Here is a 20,440-nt window from a genome sequence, read left to right as displayed (position 1 = left end):
TTCCACGTCCATTTTCTTTTATTTACCATCGAATTCGGAAGTGGCGTTAAATCACGTGATACAAACTGGTTCAAGTTGGTCTGTTATCCTGCTGACGTACGTACTGCAGCATGTGCTTCCCACGTTCGGATTATACCGACAGGTGCATTTAATTTTAAGTATCTATGGATGCCCTCAACGTAAACTGGGCATTTTTGTTAGCTTTGAAAATACATATCACAGACACTTTTGGTGAAGGTTCGCCATTGTTGCTAGAAATTGGTAGCTGTGGACTTCATACGGTCCATGGTGCTTTCAAAACTGGAATTTCTGCTATACAATTGGATGTTGTTAGTTTTTTCAAGCACAGTTACTATTTGTTTATACATGTACCTGCAAGGAAGGCAGATTACATTAGAATAACTGGATCAGAGCTTTTTTCCAAGAAATTTTGTGCAATCAGATGGAATACTGCAGTTGCTGAGCGTGCCATGAATACTTTACCCCACCTAAAGAAATGTTAGTGAAGTTTCTATTTCATCTGTGTCTTTCAGTGTAGTGAAAAGTGCTCTTGGAGATAATCTTCTAGAAGTAAAATTGACATTCTTCTACTCTTTGGCATCAGAGCTGGAATTGTTTCTCACAATGTTCCAAAGTGAAGCACCCATGGCACCTTTTCTCTATGATTTACTGGTAGACATTTTATTAGCTTTGGCAGGAAAGTTTTTGAAACCAGAGGTACTGAAGAGCTTTATGGAGAAACACAATGTATCTCAATTGGATGTAGATAACCAGGAAAATCTATTGACTGCTAACAATATCAAGTTGGGTTATGCAGTATGCCATGCCATCAAGAAAGAGAAAGTACCAGTAAAGTCTGTCCTGTTACTGAAAAATGATGTTAGGACTTGTCTAAAGGTTATGGTAAAAAAACATCAAGACAAAAGTCCCCTGAAGTACAAACTTACCAAGGGAATTTCCTGCTTATGTCCGTCTGTGGCTTTAAATTCGGGTGTGAGGAAACAGCATGTGAATTACAATTTAGAATGTTGTCTTCAAAACAAGTGGCTATAAGGACAAGAAGCTGATAACATTGAGTGATCATATCAGTTGGTATGTTCCTCGCAAGATTCTGAAGCACTGTTCTCCTCTTTTTCTCGAGAAGACTGGCGCTTTGATCAATTGTGGATGCTCATCCTTAAGGCACATACAGTAGCTGCCAAAACAGGCCTTCTAAAGTTTGTGAGGATGATGTTGGTACTTTCCAATGGAAATGCATCATTGGAAAGAGGATTTTCAGTGAATTCTAATCTGCTGACTGAAAACTTGCAGGAAGAAACACTGATTGCACAAAGACAACATTCTGGAGGTGTAGAGCATGTTGAAATCACCAAGTCCATGTTACAGTATGTAAGAAATGCTAGTTGTAGGCGTAAGGAAGCCCTGCAAACAAAAAGAAAAGGAAGCTACAGACAAGAAGGCAGAAAAAGAAGAGTTGAAAAGGAGATCAAGGCATTGCAGTTGAAGAAGGCTCGAGTGTTGGATTTGGCTCGTTCTGAAGCAAGTGCAATAGACGCAAAAGTTGAGTCACTGCGAAATTGATGGGAGCTTCCTTTTACTTATGTTTTTGCAAAAGTAAGTGTGTGAAATATTTGTAGCAGCATGTTTTATTTGCCATCAATTGAGTCACTTTGGCCACGTCTGGAAGAAGGTATTTTATTTTTTTTTTAATAATTTAAGTGAGTTGAAATATTTTGAAACCCGTCAATGTACTGTTATGCAGTTTTTTCAGTTTTGTGGAATGTCGTAATTGTGTTACAGAAAACCTGGAAAAGTTCAGTTTTATACCTGGAAAACCTGGAAAAATCAGGGAATTTCATTTACTAGATCTGGTAGACACCCTGAATATTGTTGTGGGAAAACATCACTGGAGTAACATTTTTGGTAGATGTTAGTAAAAAAAACCACAACATTCTGTGAAGAAATGTGTAAAAAAAAAAAAATAAATAAATAAATAGAAAAGGATTAAAATTGATGGGAAAATATGAAGTATAGTGCATAATAGAAATAATAACTAACGTATGTGTAATTGCTAGGGCCACTGTATTTCGAAGTACGATTGTGTGATGCTTCCAATACCTCGACTATCGGAGCTATCATCTTGCAAGGTCCACACCACTCTGCGTAGAAGTCCAGAACAACAAGCTTCCCTCCAGCGGCATCTAGCAGTGCTGTCAGCTCGTCCTGTGCACGGTAACACACAGCTATTTTCTCGACAGTCGTACCTGCAGTCAGAGTACCTGGGGGTGCAGCTGGTTTACAACTATGTAGATGAAGCAAGTGGCAGGCAAGCACTGTTCATAGATACATGTGTGAATCTGAAATGTTATGGTGAGAGAGCATTGAGATATTGTCTTACCGTAAGTGAACCAGAAAAACGTTTTTGTTGGCACACTTTACTAAAATTAAAAGGTTTACTTTTGTCATTGAATGCCTTGTTTTAGGGATGACACTCATTTTCTGTTCAACTTAACATGATAACAGATTTTCAAGGAGATTTGAGTAATAATTTACATTTTACAAACATTGAGAAGTTTTTAAAATTCATATCACTGATGTTATCTCAAGACATCTGCTTTGGCTTAAAATTAAGTGAACAATTTAGAACAAAGCCTTGTTCTCCATATGCATGCTCAATAATTAATTGGGTACATATCCCAATGATTTTTGACGCCAATTTACATTTTTGACTGCAGATAAATATTACGCTGTGATTTAAAATATTACATTATTTTTTAAACAGTAACTACTTTCATGTATTTGTTTGAGCAAGCGCGCGCACACACACACACACACACACACACACACACACACACTCTCTCTCTCTCTCTCTCTCTCTCTTTTTTTTTTTTTTAGTGACAAATTTTCCCAGCAAAGTCCTAGCAACAAGTTTCTCAAGTATTTTCTACTGCAAATTAAATAGCAGTTGCAAAGCCTTAAATAACTTCTTTAATGTTTGGACCAATTCTTTTAGAAAATAAAACTCGTGGATTTTTCTCAGACTACTTCAATTTCTTTCCTGTGATATGTTTTCTTACCTACGGGATTTAAATAATATCAAACTGGTTTTGCTCTTTCCTTTTTTCTCTGTCAGAATTTGTTTGATTTTTGATATCGAAACATCTGTGACAGCACTATTTTTAGCCACATCGCATGTCAAAATTTCGGTCTCATTTTGTTTTACAAGTTGCACTGTGTTACAGAATGTCAACTACATCTCTCGTGATTGTTCTCGCAATGATGTATACAACTTAATATGCAATTTAAATTTGACCTGGATGCAATTCCGTGAATCAGATCACGTAACTCGGACTGCGGGCAACCATTGCTCTTGGCTACCTGGCAGCTGCTTGACTAATCCTCTCCCCTACAAGACGCACTCATCGCATGACCGCGCGGTGAAAGTGGGGTCTGCGCAGGTTTTATCGCCTCTTGTTGCATTATAGGCACATTCAGTTGTTATACTCAAAGTATGATTTCTGTTTTGAGTGTGCAGTATTACTACTGCATCATCAAAGTATTTTTCTCACTAGTGTGTTACAAATATACTTTTGTTTACATATATTTCCTACTGTATTCTTGACAAAACTCGAGCAAAAAATAAAATGAGACCTCTTTAATAAAGTCACAATGATTTATACTATAAATAAAGTAAATATCTATGAAGGAAGTTTCTCAAGGTACTTACAAATTTAAACTTATTAAAAAGGTTAATATTGTGTATATTAATTAGTCAGGTGCTATAGTTTTTAAACTTATTTTGCAGGAAATTATCTAAAGTGGGATTTTATTATGAGGGTTTTGCTGTAGGCACATAGGTTAATATTTGATCCATAAAATTTCAGACATACATGTGTATTTTGGTTTGTAAAACTGCTAGGTATTCTAATTAAAAAATATTTTAGCTGTATGTAATCACTCTGAATATTATTTAACAAAAACTGTCCACAAATTGTCAAATCATTATTAATTACTCAGCAGTCTCAGTATGTAAACATGCTCTCTGAAACCAACACTGCTGAAGACCAACCTGACTGCAAACAGTTTGCACCATATCAGTGGTGATGGGTGCTCAGCCGACGCCTGCACTCCTCATCCAAGTTTACGACTGTGTATCGTATTGTAGCCAACCCTGATAACACCTCTTATCATGTCTTGATATCTTTGTCTCGCTCAAAGGTGTGGCATGCTTGGAACAGAGGACTGTGATGTGTGTCGAGAGTTTCTTGATTGCCAAGTTTATTTTTATTGCACGAACAGGCAGTAGTTCCTAGTTGTGTTGGATAACGCTCACCATTTTGTTCCACTTAGAGACCTGTTAACAGACATTCTCAGTCTCTGAAGAGTTGTCATTGTGTTGGATATTCATTTTCTAATGGATGGAGGATACTGCAGGTATGCGGTGAAAGGCTGCTCCCATACTTGTGTCTAAAATGGATTGAAAAAGCAATGACAAGTTATTCGGGCCAGGTTTTAAATAAGAACCTCCCACATGAAGCCTGCAAGTCAAGAAAATTTTTTAGCCGATGTTAAACTTCTTTCCACAGTTCAGTTGAGTTTATAATGTCAGGTGTGATCTTAGAGAAGTGATGTGGCAAAGGAAGTATTTTATTGCAAAAATAAATTGCATATATAATAATGGCTTTTGTACGTGCAGACGTGTTCATACGAGATAAACATAAAGCTATTTCTTTATCTTTGGTGTTGTGTTTTAAAAAGTATGTTATAGTATAATTGACAAACTGTCACATTACCAACATCAAATACACATTGTGTCTCAAAACGTTTGTTGCATCTGTTTAGCTGCCACAGTTTACGAGACTTAAAAACTTATCTGCAGCAGTACTGGCTGTGTTTTTTTTTTGGGTGCTATTGCATCCCAGGCCATTGACTCAATGCTGATGTGACAGCCAATAAATCTTTCCCCCCACTGCTATACTGGTGCAGGAATTCAAAAATTATGAATGCTTTTGACAAAATTGCTTTAAACGAAATTACTGCAGAAATTCAGTTGATGTAATAGGTAAGTGATTCACTGACGAAATATCGAAAATAAGATTGCCTTTGAGTCTAATCACCATCATAAAAATTTTTAAATATAAACAGTAAGATCTATAACCCTGACTCAAAACCTGACACAATTAACAACTGATGGTTAAAACTGCAAAAATTGTAATGGAGATATTACCATATTACAACCAATTTGCGGAAAAAAAAAATTTATTTAGGTTAGAAACCAGATACAGTAAATCACTGTTAAGAAGTTTTTCAAGATGCTTAAAAATTTAACTCATTAACAGGGTAATTTTATTAAATGGGTAAAACTGCACGTATTTATAGGTCAAGCGCTAAATTTTGAAACTTATTATGCAGAAAGTTTTCTTGATTGGGATTTTCTTAAGAGGGTTTTACAGTAACTGCGATCTTTAAATCGTCATAGTAAATACAAGTTAAAAAAATTATAATAGAGCTTTAAGAGTATTACATAGATATCACATACATGTAACTTCATAGAACAAGACTATAAAACTAAATAATGGTTCACTCAAAAAAAAACTGAAAATAGATCAAATACATGGCTAACTATAAGTAAATAGACTCATTTTTACAGTGATTTATTTATTTGTTGTCAAATAAATAAACATGTAAATTACTATTTTTGAAACATGTTGAAGTACATGCCTAATCTGAATACATTATGCATGTTATAAAAAATGGCTGCAGTTAACATAAAATAGGAAAGAAGACGATACTTATTCACAGATCACATCACTATAATTCACGTGAGGGTAGCCAAGTGTAGAGTGGCGGGTCAGGGCGTGTTCACTGGGGGAAGAAGCAGCACTGCTTGAAGACGGAGAACGCGCTGGTGTGGGTGGCATTGCAGTTGTAGATGAGAGCAGCCCTCTCCTCCTGCTCGCTGCAGTACGTGTGGTGGTTCTTGCACGCTGGGGGAACAGAACATAGTGCACTCCAGGAGGCGTGCACAGTAACAGCCCGCAGCTAACTGTTTGAATTAAGTTTTACACTGTGCTGAAGTCCATCTGCTGGCTCTATCCGGCCACCCAAGTGCATCATGGTGCAGGGCGCTTGGAACAACAAAGGCCTATGTCATTCCACGCTAATACATCAAATTCCTTTCCGGTTTTTTATTTATTACACAAAAATTACCGATAACTCTGGTACATGTGAATAATTTGCGTTTTTTTAAGTCTCGTCTACTATTGCAATGTCCGAAACCGTGTCTGACAGAAACTATTCGCTGATTGGTCTACGTGACCCTCTGACGTCATGCGTCGTGTGGGCGATGGTCAGAATCTCCCTTGTCCGATCACATTGATCAACTTGAACGTTTTGTCCCAATCTGTGACCTTTGCACGTCCTTTGGTAGCATAGAACAACAAAAGACTTTCGATAATTTAATTACCAGTTCCCGTTTGTAAAACGTGCTTTGTTTCAATTCAATAAATAATATTTAACTCCCAAATCTTTCGTAAGATTAATATATATAAAACTTAGTTGCGTACTAATTCTCTATGCATGAAAATAATAACAAAAACCAATCAAAAACAATTATTTTGGTGCACTATATTTACTGTGCTTTGGTAACTACTTTAGAAATCAGTAGATTCGGACCATGCATCTGACTTCGCAATTCTAGACTGGTAAGTTTTCTGTGTGACAGTGTGACGTCTTTCACATTTGGATAAGGACACGGACCGCCCACAGATTAGGACTATAGTAGACGGGCCTTTAAGAGGAAAAATTAACACCAAGAAATAAACCTAAGGCTGGGTTCACAATTGAAAAAATAACAGTAACAGTAACAGTAGGTCGTGTGCATAGGATATGAACGCCATGTTTCCTAACCTAACGATTCACAATAGCAGAAAGTTGGTCGTGTGCATGGGAGCGAGGTCGTGCGCATAGCAGTGAAATGAATATATTTTATTTCGGTCGCGTACGCATGGCACAACAGCCAATGGGAGAAGAGCAGGGTGCTTTTTTGGCGGGACTAGAAATATGTTTATATTTATTAACCATATTGTGGTAAGATAATGTCAAGATAATTTATTTATTTATTTATTAAAATCCACCACTAGATCCCCTTACAAGCATTACACTTTGGGATATGGGCTTAGTCAAATTAATATAAGTATACATATTTACTATATATACATACATTCATTTTTCAATACTCATAACAAATTACAGATAGTAATAGTATTATCATTATTTTGAAAGTTACCTAATATGTTTATTTACTAACACTGCTAACAGATGTCGCATCATTCGCGAAATTTCTTTGGCTGAAATTAACAGTAAGAGTTTGATTGTGAACCGATTACGCAGTTCGCACAGGTCGTGTGCATGGCTTGCTATGCACTCGCTTAATTTTTTTAATTGTGAACCCAACCTTAGGTTCATCCGAATGCAAGTGGAGCGCATTACCATGGCACCGCGCCAGCTTTTTTCAGCAACCATAATCAAGTTGAAGAAATGTTAATAGCCTAAAATAAATTATAGCCTGACTGTATAGACGCAAACAATGTTGTGTTGTTGAAATAACATGGGGCGTAATTACGATTGAACGATGGGCTACAAGTTTATTTTATTTACTTTTTATTTTTTTTAACTTCAAACAATGTTATGAACTGGTCACGCCTTTACAGTTAGTAGTTACATTTTGTCCTATTTTACAAATCGTTGATAACAGATAAACCAGCAACATTATCAGATTTCCGTGAATATAACTTACGTCAAATATGTTCATGTTCGATTGTGATTCAGATTAACGTCACGTCTATAACTATATGAGAGGCAAAGGATTTATTTATGTGTTTTTTTTTTTTTTTTTTGCACTTTTACGAATCAAAAACATTTTAGTTAATTTTCTGGCACTATACTAGCAGTGTTGATTATAATCCTGACGTTTTGGTAGAGCCTCAGTGCCGTGTAGCGAGACTGTGGTCTGCGTCGTGGCAATTTCAGCTCTGTATTTCTTCATTGCTTTGGAACATTTAATCATTTTACTTTTTAGATAACGTCTGCCGTTTCGTAATTTTTGCGGCGCCATCGCAACAGCAAAAATAACTACTGTATATTAGTTAAATTAATTTCACTAAGCTAATGCATTCAACATATTAAACCGCAAGCATTAAACCACTGACCACTACTCCTGACTGCCGTGGGGAAAGGAAGAAGGACTGCAGGTCTAGAAGCAGTTAGAGATGATTATCACAGCCGGGACAGGTATTTGGCAACGCCGAGCCAGGTCCGCGTACTCTTTCCGGGAAGAGGGAAAGACGAGCCAGACAGTGCGGCACCACTAGAGTGGCGAGTTGCATTCAATATATTTTGGAATTCCAGGGGATACATTTCTCCCGTAGAGGCACACAACTTTGATACACTGAAAGTCACATTGTTTTGTTATTTTAGATGAAAGTATATTCATATATATATATTTCGTAATTGTATTTTTATAAGTTTTAAACAAATATTTTTGGAACTAGAAAAAATTTAAATTTTCTCATCTTCTGACTCAAGCACACGAATAACTTATTATTTTTTAAATAATTAAAATACAGGACTCAATAGTATACATTATGAACTCCTAAATTACCAAAAATAATCAATTACGTTGATCGGCTTGTGCCGAAAATTAGGCATTTAGTCACTTTTTTTAATTTTTCTATAATTTTAACATTTTTTTTTGGAAAACTTATTTTTTTAATTTATCTGGTTGTTAAGGGGGTGATTTACTTTTTGTTAGGCCGGTGTACGCCACGTGTTTAAACTTTGTGCCGGTGGACCGAAGCCCCTTTTCTCAGGGGGCCTATATGATATTTTGCAGTCTAATGTGGACGTGGGCAGCCCGGTTGAAATTTCTCTCGCCTGCAGTCACGTCCCGAGTTTGTAATATTATTTCTCTTCATGACCAAAATTGCATAGAGCAGCTTCTGGGCTTAAAATGCTACTTCTTAGAGGCCTGCTGAGAATAGCAAGTCTCGTCACGAATGGGTCTCCAGTGGACCTGCGTTCCCAGCGGAGTGGCGTTTACTGTATACCCTCCCCTCTCCCCCCATCCCCCTTAGTTCTGAGAAATCAAGCCAGGAGCAGTGACCTGACGTGGACTTAGCTAAGACGATGGGCTACTTCAAGGACCTTCTCCCTGGTTCGACAGAGACGTCCACGACATCTAGCGACGAAAAAAGTAACCTGCTTGCCTGGTCGCCAGCGTGCAGAGCTCACCCTCGTGACACCTGGTGGCAAGTCAGCTCACCGCCTCAGTTAGTTCCCATTTACGCCGCTAGAGAGCAGCGCCGCGGCGCCATAGGGCCCTTTGCTTCCTTCTCGCGGCCTGTAGAAGTCGATTATTTGTAGCTTCCTGTTACCGCCGGTTGAGAGCGTGCATGTGGTTTGTTGTTACGCCCGCCTCGGGCACCTCCGCATGTTTTCGGCATAGAACCGAACCTTCCCCCTCCTTCTCCCTAGGGGCCTTAGCGCCCGATTTAATTAGGAGCCTTGTCCGCCATCGCCGGCACTCAGTACTCTGACCTCGGCTACTGACCACGTCTTCTCGGCGTCCTCTGCGCTAAGAGGCTTTTCGCGGGAACGGCAATTTCGCTTGCATAAAAGATGTAGTCAGTTGCTTAAGGGATGTGATCCCATTTGTACAGTAGCCAGGCAGATGTAGTTCTTAGAAAAAGTCATGTGTAGTTAAATTTTTTATTTTTTTTATTCTTTAAAAATATGGTTTTCTTAAAGTGTATCTGCGATTTCTCGGTGCGCGTCATCCTGATGTCGGCGCGAGACACCTCGGAAGCCCTGTTTCCACACCCTGTTTGGTGAGTAATCCAGTTTTTTTTTCCTCCATTTGTTCCCGTTTGTTGGCATTTCGCGCCGACTGTGTATGACTGTCTGGAAGCAGGTCTAATTCGTTTTGAATTTGACTTGTGTTTCAGACAGGGTCCAAGTTTCTGGGGAGAGAAATTGCTCCCCGCATGATCTTCGGGACCTCCAGCTGATTTCCCCCTTTAGAAGAGTTTTCCTCTCGGTCCGACGTCATCCTGGGAAGACCCGGGTGCTATGAGCTATATATATTTTCCGCTTGCATAAAAAGAACTAAATTCATTAAAAAGATACCAGCGAGCAGTGCATTAAGAACGTAATCCTCAAGAACATGTAAAATCAAGGAAACTAATGTATATGTAATCGTTGGGAGAATCAAATTTTGGTGCTATACTTCAAATTTTTGTTAATGTAATCATTTGTTTGTCAAGGTGTAATATGTATTGTTTTAAATAATGTAGGGGCGCCCCCTTAACTTTGTTAATTACTAAGATGTTTATTATCATGTTGAAATAATGCTAAAATAAAACCTCTTAATAATAAACCAGGAAAACCTATAGACCAAATTATTTATATAGTGTATTTATTTATCATACACCTTCTACATAACGATCCACAAACTCCCAAGTTACTAGTGTGCAGGGAGTGTAAATTTTGTCTTGTTCACCGCGTCGTGTCCCCTCTGGTAATTAAGTTTAATTTTCTTAATATTTTGCCCAGCAGTTTCCAATGTGTTTTTAATTAATTTAAAATAATATAATTTTTGGGCACGAGGGGGGTTACAATTGGTAGCAGAGCGTGATTTGGTCTATAGGAATACCTGAATAAAGTAGGCATACCTAAAATAAAATAAAAAAAATTTATTTAAGAAAAAAAAATTCATTATTTTTTTGTGTGAAACCAATTTTGTATTTTTAACATTGTAAACTGATCACTGGTACAGGTTGTAGTTATATTGCATTTCTAATTTAAAATTATGATTGAGTTTTAAAGTCCCGTGCGGACTTAGTCTGCGCGCGGCGCGAGAAGTCGCGGCGTCCGGTCCGCTAGCGGGCCAGACAGCTAACCTCCGTGTCTTATCTCGTCTCAGCGGTCTTCTCTTCCCCCCCCCCCCAATTCCCCCGCTCTAGCCAGTGACACGCTCGTAATCTGAGGGCGACGACACGGCCCTGTGCCTCCCGCACACCCCTCAGGTCTTTCCCCTGTTCCACAAGGACGTATACAGGTTGCCCAAGTCAAGTTGACAATGGAAGTTCGCGCAGCTGTATGAGTAGCACGGCGGAATTATACACAAATAAGTTTGGGCACATACCCCCCCACCTTGAAAGTGTGACTTACTCGCCGCGCAATGGGGATAGTTGGTATTTTATGTTAATATAGGAAGCCTTATGAGGTAATTAAAATTAAGATAGTGGTTAAGAGAGAAGTGTTTATGGTGTACGTTTGAATCGTACATGTGTGTATGAATTTTTGTTTTAATTAGCAGTAAGTTACATCCAAGCAGTATGTTTAAGCCAGAGTTATTGCTGTCAGATGAGCTGACCAATGAGTTACAGCTACGCAATTTGCCTTCCAGTGGCAATGTGCAAGTCCTCAGGAAGAGACTCAGAGCCGCCCTTCATGATGGCGTGCCCACTAGTATATCGAATTTGAATTTAGATGTAACTGAAGAATTCAACCTTGCTTGCGCCAAGTTTTATGATATATCGACTTTCGTAAGCTACCTAGATGTTGAGGAAAATTTACCCAATGTCGAGCGACATATAGTCAGGCTAAAACATGTTACCCGACGCTTACAAAACCTGAAACAGTTTTCGGCAGACATTCTCCATGGAATTTATATAAAAGAGATAGAACGATGTTTGCAACAGACGGCAGGTTTCCACACAAAATTAGCGGCGAGAGCAGCATTTTTGGAAGACACACGACGCAGTCAGCATTATGTGGCTGAGGCACAGGCTTTAGGCATAGATTGTCCCGCCTTCCCGGAAGGGGACTCTCCTAGCTTGCCCCTGGGAGTATAGCAACCCGACACGCGACAATCAGAAGTACGGGCGATGGTAAACACACAGGAGTAGGAAACGAGCAGATCGCCAGACGCATCCCCTGACTCTCAGCCACTAACGTCGCTTCCAAATCGATCGATACCCGTATCTACCACTCATTCAGAGCCGCTTGTGAATTTGACGACAGCGGCGACAAACATTACAACGGGTCACGTGACAACCCACCCCGTCACTAGCGTGACATTTTCACAGGGATTACCAACCTTGGCACACCAAATGACGCAACCATACCCACCAAAAATGTTTTTCCGTATCCGACCGCTCAGGGCTATTTTAACCCTTATGCTCAATTTCAGCCACAGTTTCCTCCATGGCAAACCACCCCACTTCCGAGTGCTGGTATTTTGCAGCCGCCACTCACAACACCCCAGCTTACTCCACCACAAATCAGCCCCTCGGGTGCAACTCGGGAACAGGCTCAGTCGCACCCGGTGCCACAAAATCAGCCTTCACCTCAGCCAGCAGTACCCTCGGCTCAGCCCCACGACTCAGTATTGAGGAGCACGACAGCCCCAGAAACTGGCTACAGTTTCTACGGAAAAATCACCCATCCTGTAGAAAGGCTACTCAAGGATTTGCCAGAGGCGTCGGATCTGGACGCACACAAACTGATTGATTTTCTTCGAGTCTTGTTAAAGCTACGGCAAAAGGGAGGGATTCCCGACAAACAAATTTTTGAAATTGTGTATCCGTACACCCAAGCTCCCTTAAGTGAGCGGATCATGACAGCCATTGAGAATGACCTCACTTTCGACGAGTTTCATGAAGACGTGTTAAATTTTTGTATACCGAGTAGGCTACTCACAAACATCCGGTTGGAGTGGTTTAACTGCTTGCAGCAGCGTAATGAAGCCTTGCCGAATTACGTTGCTGACATACGGGAAGCCAACCAGGTACTAAGGCTAAAGGTTCCAGAGAGAGAGAGAGGTCGTGAGTACGATTCTAGACGGTTTGAACCCAGCGGAGCGCTCGCGCTCTGTGTTCCAGGCGCGCCCCCAAAATTATGCTGAGCTAGATAAACTTTGCGTACACGCCACAAACATAGAATACGCTGATTTTCAGCGAAATAAACAAGCCACATTCGCTAGTCAACAAGGTAGCAGCGCGGGAACGGAGCGTAGTAATTCACAATATAAGAATGCAGCACAGAAACATCAGGGCAATGCATTTTTCTCTTCAAGGCCACAAGGTAGATATCAACAAAATGCACATTGTAATTTCTGTAAAAGAGGCGGACATTCCCTGTCCCAGTGTTACCACAAAAACAACAAACAAAATTACGACACTCCAAAAAACGCATAACGCGGTGGCCCGAACAACCTTATTTAGGACCACCGAAAAATTCAAGTGTTAAAATTTTTTCTTATAATTGGGAAGTTCAACTTGCGCCAAGTAATGGCAGTACACAAGAAACATCATTACACAAAAACAATAATCATAAGAACAAGGAGCCCAGGAATAAAAGTAACAAGCGAGGTCACAAACATAAACAAAGGAAGCACAACAGCAGGAGAAGTAACAAAAATAAGGGAAATGATAATTCAATGCACACATACTCATGTAAAACGTGTGTTGATCCTACAAATAAGGGCAAGAGAAAGTGCCACCAAATTTTTGGCAATATTCCTACAGTAATTCTGTATACAGTAACAACGATTGGCGAACACACTGTACCGGGACTAATTGATACGGGATCAGCGCGCAGTCTGATTTCTGGGCAGTTGTTTAACAAGTTAAAACAGAGCAAATTAATTCTAAGAACTGAGACCACTAAGTTACAATGTTTCACAGCTTCAGAGCAGCCATTAAATATTAAGTTAGCAGTTGTGATCAAGGTGAAGATTGATTTATATTCATGGAATTTCTCATTTTTGGTGTCTGATAAACTTGCCACAGACCTAATCTACGGGTCTGATTTCATTGCCAAGACAGGTCTAATCATTAATCTTCAGGCTAAGAATTTTGTTTTCAAATTCAATATGGGTAATCCTCAGGGACCCCTGAGCAAATAGTTTCAGTTCCGGCCGAGCCAACGGCAGCCATCTTGGATCATGGTAACACCATTTTACACGAGCACCTTAATACACAGCAATGGGCCGAAATCGATAAATTATGCAGCAGTTTTCCAGATGTCTTGACTGGTAAACTAGGTCGCACGAATTTAATCGAGTACCAAATTGAGTTAGCGGATAAAATACCAGTGAGATCTCACCCTTATCAATTATTAGGTCCTAAGATGCAAACGATGCGCAATCATGTTCATGAGCTTTTGGACAAAGGGGTAATCGAACCCTCGACCTCCGCCTACAGTTCCCCAGCTTTTCTGGTGCCTAAGGGCAAGGATCAACAACGATGTGTAGTTGATTACAGAAAAGTTAATGAGAAAATAGTCATGCAAAACATACCTTTCCCAGACCTAAACACTACTTTTCATTGGTTCAGTAAGGCCAAATATTTTAGTGTGTTTGATCTAAATTCTGCTTACCACCAAATTACCCTTACTGCGGATTCAAAACCCACCACAGCCTTCTGTGTCCCTTGGAACTTGTATCAATACACAGTAGTACCTTTCGGACTTGCCACGGGAGCCCAAGTACTAACTCGACTCCTGGATCAGATACTAGGAGATCTAAAATTCAAAACAGTGTACAATTATCTAGACGATGTCGTATATTCAGAAATATTTGAAGAACACATCAAACATTTAGAGGAAGTCCTAAGTAGATTTCGTAAAGCAGGGTTAACAGTCAACACAAAAAAGGTTAAGTTTGCAGTCCAAGAACTGTCTTTTCTAGGACACCTGGTTTCTAGCAAGGGAGTCACCATTGATCCTTCACGTACACAAGCTATTCGTGATTTTCCGCCTCCCACAAACCCTAAGGGTATTTCACGTTTTATTCGTATGGCAAATTTTTACTCAAAATATATTCACAATTTCGCTGAGCACGCAGCACCACTAAATACGTTGCGTAAGAAAAAAACACCTTTCACATGGGTCCGGAACAAGAAAAAGCTTTTGATTTCCTGAAACATGCGATTTCTTCCCCGTCTGTACTCCGCATGGCAGACTTCACCAAACCTTTCATTTTACAGACTGATGCGTCCAGTGTGGCTATTGGCGCAGTACTATCACAGGAAGTCGAAGGCTGCAGACAGCCCATTGCGTTTGCGTCGCGGACACTTACCCACGCCGAGAGGAAAGCCTCCTCGATCTACGAATTAGAATGTCTCGCCGTGGTATTTGGCATTTACAAATTTCGACAATTTATAGAACAGAGGGAATTCCTGTTAGGGACAGATAATCAGGCTTTAGCCTGGCTTTTAGCACACCCGAAGCAATTAGGGAAACTCGGGCGGTGGATTGCAAAAATTTCCTCTTTGAAGTTCAAAATCCAACACATTCGTGGCACACAAAACATAGTAGCGGACACACTGTCTCGCATGTTCGAAAACCCAACTCAGACTCCGCCCGAAGGAACATCACTCTTATGTCAAGCCCTATTGACAGATTTTCCGTTGGCATTTCTGGATTTACAGAGCCAGCAGGAAGCTGACCCTCACATTTCCAGCATTATTAACCTTGTTAGTTCAGGAACGGCGCCAAAATATTTAGGATGTCTAAGGGGCTGTTGAAAAAACGCACCCCCCCCCCCCCCCCCACCCAATTAAAAACATACAAAATTGTGCTCCCACAAAATCTGCGTAATATGATATTCCATTATTATCACACCTCGCCGGTGGGCGCACACCTTGGCATATATAAGACCATTCAGGCTATCCGACGTCATTTCGTGTGGGACGGCATGCACAAGGACATCACCGAGCAGGTGAAACTATGCAAAATCTGTGCGCTGAGTAAGCCAGCGCAGAACACTCGTTTCGGTTATTTAACTTCAGATGTGGCCGAGCGCCCCATGAAAAGATGTTTATAGACTTTGTCGGGCCTTTCCCGCGCACAAGGACAGGAAACACTATGCTGCTGGTGTGTATCGACGCCTTCACAAAATTTGTCTGGCTCATCCCGATGCGAAAAGCCACCGCAGAAAACACTGTATCTGCGCTATGTAATCAGATCTTGAAGACGTCAGGAGTCCCGTCTATAGTAGTTTCAGACAATGCAACCCAGTTCACGGCTAGGATTTTCAAGAACATGTGCTTCTCACATGGCATCCTGCACGTCACAACCTCGCCTTATTATCCACAGCCCTCGCATTCTGAGAGGTTCAATTTCAATCTCCGGTCTGCTCTAATAGCTTACCATGCGCAGGAGCAGGATAAATGGGATTCGAATTTGGTGTGGCTGCAAATGGCCTTTAATTATGCACATCACGAAGGACACAAAATACTCCTTTCGAACTCATGTTCACTTACCGACCTAATACCCCTCTTTCAAATCTTTGGTCTTTGAATGACCTATTGCCCGATGATCTGAGAGACATCAGGGAGATTTGGAGAAGAGCTCGTAAAAATCTTAATCTGGCTCATGAGAGCAGAAAAAGGAAATACAACGAAAATCGATCTCCTAACCCTTACAGGGTAGGCGATTTTGTGCTTTGTAAGGCACACCCACTCAGCAAGGCAGTGGATAAGTTTTCCGCCAAGCTGGCGTACCGCTGGAGAGGTCCCTTTCAAATACAGCGATTTTTAACGCCAGTTACGGTTAGCCTAGCTGACCCCAGTTCGGGAGAATTTGTGACCAGAGCGCACACCTCCCATCTAAAGAAAACACAGGCTAACTTAAAGTAAATGTGTTTACCTTCCTTCCCCTAACATAGGGGACTCTCTAATATTAGGCATGCCAAAAAACCTCGAGGTCTTAAAAATACATGGTACTAGAAATAAGAATGCTAGCATTAAGTTGTATTAGTTTTAAGTGGCCACTTAGTTAATAAGTTTGTTGAAGGTTTATCGATATGTTGTGCCTGAGAGGCGGACGCGTCTCAAAGGTGTTAGAATATAAGTAGTAGGATACAGGCGAACCTGGTACTAATTTTATTAAGGAGTGTAAATGTAGTTTTTTTTTATTTTCCCTATATGCTCCGCATTCAAGCGGGGGAGTATGTGCCGGAAATTAGGCATTTCGTCACCTTTTTTTTAATTTTTCTATAATTTTAACATTTTTTTTTTGGAAATCTTATTTTTTAAATTTATCTGGTTGTTAAGGGGGTGATTTACTCTTTGTTAGGCCGGTGTACGCCACGTGTTTAAACTTTGTGCCAGTGGACCGAAGCCCCTTTTCTCAGGGGGCCTATATGATATTTTGCTGTCTAATGTGGACTTGAGAAGCTCGGTTGAAATTTCTCTCGCCTGCAGTCACGTCCCGAGTTTGTAATATTATTTCTCTTCATGACCAAAATTGCATAGAGCAGCTTCTGGGCTGCAAGCTGCTACTTCTTAGAGGCCTGCTGAGAATAGCAAGTCTCGTCACGAATGGGTCTCCAGTGGACCTGCATTCCCAGCGGAGTGGCGTTTTCTGTACACTCTCCCCTCTCCACACCCCCCCCCCCCCATCCCCCTTAGTTCTGAGAAATCAAGCCAGGAGCAGTGACCTGACGTGGACTTAGCCAAGATGATGGGCTACTTCAAGGACCTTCTCCCTGGCCCGACAAAGACGTCCACGACATCTAGCGGCGAAAAAAGTAACCTGCTTGCCTGGTCGCCAGCGTGCAGAGCTCACCCTCGTGACACCTGGTGGCAAGTCAGCTCACCGCCTCAGTTAGTTCCCCTTTACGCCGCTAGAGAGCAGTGCCGCGGCGCCATAGAGCCCTTTGCTTCCTTCTCGCGGCCTGTAGAAGTCGTTTATTTGTAGCTTCCTGTTACCGCCGGTTGAGAGTGCGCATGTCGTTTGTTGTCACGTCCGCCTCGGGCACCTTCGCATGTTTTCGGCATAGAACCGAACCTTCCCCCTCCTTCTCCCTATGGGCCTTAGCGCCCGATTTAATTAGGAGCCATGTCCGCCATCGCCGGCACTCAGTACTCTGACCTCGGCTACTGACCACGTCTTCTCGGCGTCCTCTGCGCTAAGAGGCTTTTCGCGGGAACGGCGATTTCGGTTGCATAAAAGATGTAGTCAGTTGCTTAAGGGATATGATCCCATTTGTACAGTAGCCAGGCAGATGTAGTTCTTAGAAAAAGTAATGTGTAGTTAAATTTTTTATTTTTTTTTATTCTTTAAAAATTTGGTTTCCTAAAGCGCATCCGCGATTTCTTGGTGCGAGTCATCCTGATGTCGGCGCGAGACACCTCGGAAGCCCTGTTTCCACACCCTGTTTGGTGAGTAATCCGGGTTTTTTTTTTCCTCCCCTTATTCCCGTTTGTTGGCATTTCGCGCCGACTGTGTATGACTGTCTGGAAGCAGGTCTAATTCGTTTTGAATTTGACTTGTGTTTCAGACAGGGTCCAAGTTTCTGGGGAGAGAAATTGCTACCCGCATGATCTTCGGGACCTCCAGCTGATTTCCCCCTTTAGAAAAGTTTTCCTCTCGGTCCGACGTCATCCTGGGAAGACCCGGGTGATATGAGCTATATATATTTTACGCTTGCATAGAAGGAACTATATTCATTAAAAAGATACCAGCGAGCAGTGCTTTAAGAATGTAATCCTCAAGAACATGTAAAATCAAGGAAACTAATATATATGTAATCGTTGGGAGAATCAAATTTTGGTGCTATACTTCAAATTTTTGTTAATGTAATCATTTGTTTGTCAAGGTGTAATATGTATTGTTTTAAATAATGTAGGGGCGCCCCCTTAACTTTGTTAATTACTAAGATGTTTATTATCATGTTGAAATAATGCTAAAATAAAACCTCTTAATAATAAACCAGGAAAACCTATAGACCAAATTATTTATATAGTGTATTTATTTATCATACACCTTCTTCTACATAACGATCCACAAACTCCCAAGTTACTAGTGTGCAGGGAGTGTAAATATTGTCTTGTTCACCGCCTTGTGTTCCCTCTGGTAATTAACTTTAATTTTCTTAATATTTTGCCCAGCAGTTTCCAAGGTGTTTTTAATTAATTTAAAATAATATAATTTTTGGGCACGAGGGGCGTTACAGGCTATCGAAATAATCTCTACAAGAAATGTCATATATTTTAACTTTGAGTGCCAGCTATGAGGAAACTATAAGTTATAGCGAAAATCGGTTTTGCACAGAAACATGTATGCATGAGGCCAACATAAAGACAAAATAATATGCTATAAATAATTTTGGGCCTAACACCCTTAAATGAAAATTTTTTGCACAACATTGTTCTATAAAGTTTTATTTTTATGTGAAAACATATTAGAAGTACAGATATGTTTGATGTTGGGTATCTTTTATTTTTCAGGCAATAACTTTTTGGCTCTCTTACTTAAATACCTACAACTTACATTGGTTTTTAAAATTAACATAACCATGTCTGCATTGATACGGTGCAATACTTTGTGCAGTAATTATCTTAGAAAACTGAATTATTACATTCAGAATTTTTATTATTAATATATTTTTGATGTAATCTTATTGCAGGTGTTTTTTTATTACTTACCCATTCACACTGTGGATCACATTTCTGTAGTAGGTACCTTCTGTTTTTTCCTATCCTAAAAAATGTTCACAACTTTGTTAACTAATGCATGGATAAGAACATAAGCAATGTAAACTTATTATAGCAAATCCTTTAAGCTATCAGCATCAGAATATAGGTCTCGGTATAGAAGTGTACATCTAAGCTGCAACCCCTATAAGTTACACTAGCCAAACATCATCTACCTTTTTTTTTTGTATTTGTGGGAATTTAATTCAATGACTCATAATTTGTTTATGAAACAGCCAAGTGAATCAATTTGCTTGACCCTCTCTACTGAACACCTAATAAATATGGTTAAAACAATACATTTAATCTGACATTGCTCACACCCTGCACTCCAGCCCAATGTGCAGTGTCACGTCCTGGGGAAGCCTGTTCAAACAGCGTGCAAACAACTCCTGATGGTTGGCAGCGGTGCGTGTTCATCATTGGTTTTATTTACAGTGTGTAATTGTGTAACAATAACAATTAGCTTTTTTAAATGATAACATTAACCATGATCTTAAGAACAGCACCACATATTCCCATTTCGTTTAGTGTGTGTTTTTATATAGTTCATCATTTAATGGCTTTTTTTTTATTTTTATTAGCAAAGGCATGGTATATATCATCCATTTTTACAACTTATGATTCAGTTTGTAATTGTTCAGAACAACAGTAGATGTAACCATCATGTCACCAGCGCTAGCACCTGCCATTGCCTGACCCGCCCTCAACAGCAGATGTGCCTCTGCTCTAGCTCTGCCCTTTCAGTCGTTGGCTAACCACGAGGCATGTAGCTGTAACTGGAACAACTGTGGTGGGGAAATAAAGTTTGTTGGTTATTGTCTGCGTGGGAGAGTGTGCCCAGATCGAGGCAGGTGTGATCACTGGCGACCCGGCCTCCAGCTCTATGGGGGGGG

The 20,440-nt window shown here is 40.3% G+C and overlaps 1 long non-coding RNA gene across 1 annotated transcript; it reads right to left on the bottom strand.

The window, feature by feature from the left end:
* Positions 1-1,693: 1,693 nt before the first annotated feature.
* Positions 1,694-20,440, bottom strand: LOC134541912 (uncharacterized). The gene is made up of 2 exons (XR_010076701.1): positions 19,497-20,440; positions 1,694-5,987 (listed from the first exon to the last, which is right to left on the bottom strand). It is a non-coding gene; the product is annotated as an uncharacterized LOC134541912 (long non-coding RNA).

This window comes from Bacillus rossius, chromosome 1, assembly GCF_032445375.1.
Source record: "Bacillus rossius redtenbacheri isolate Brsri chromosome 1, Brsri_v3, whole genome shotgun sequence".
Classification (NCBI taxonomy): Eukaryota; Metazoa; Arthropoda; class Insecta; order Phasmatodea; family Bacillidae; genus Bacillus; species Bacillus rossius.
Note: the sequence above shows the minus strand (reverse complement) of the source record. Positions and strands in the feature narration are given on the sequence as shown.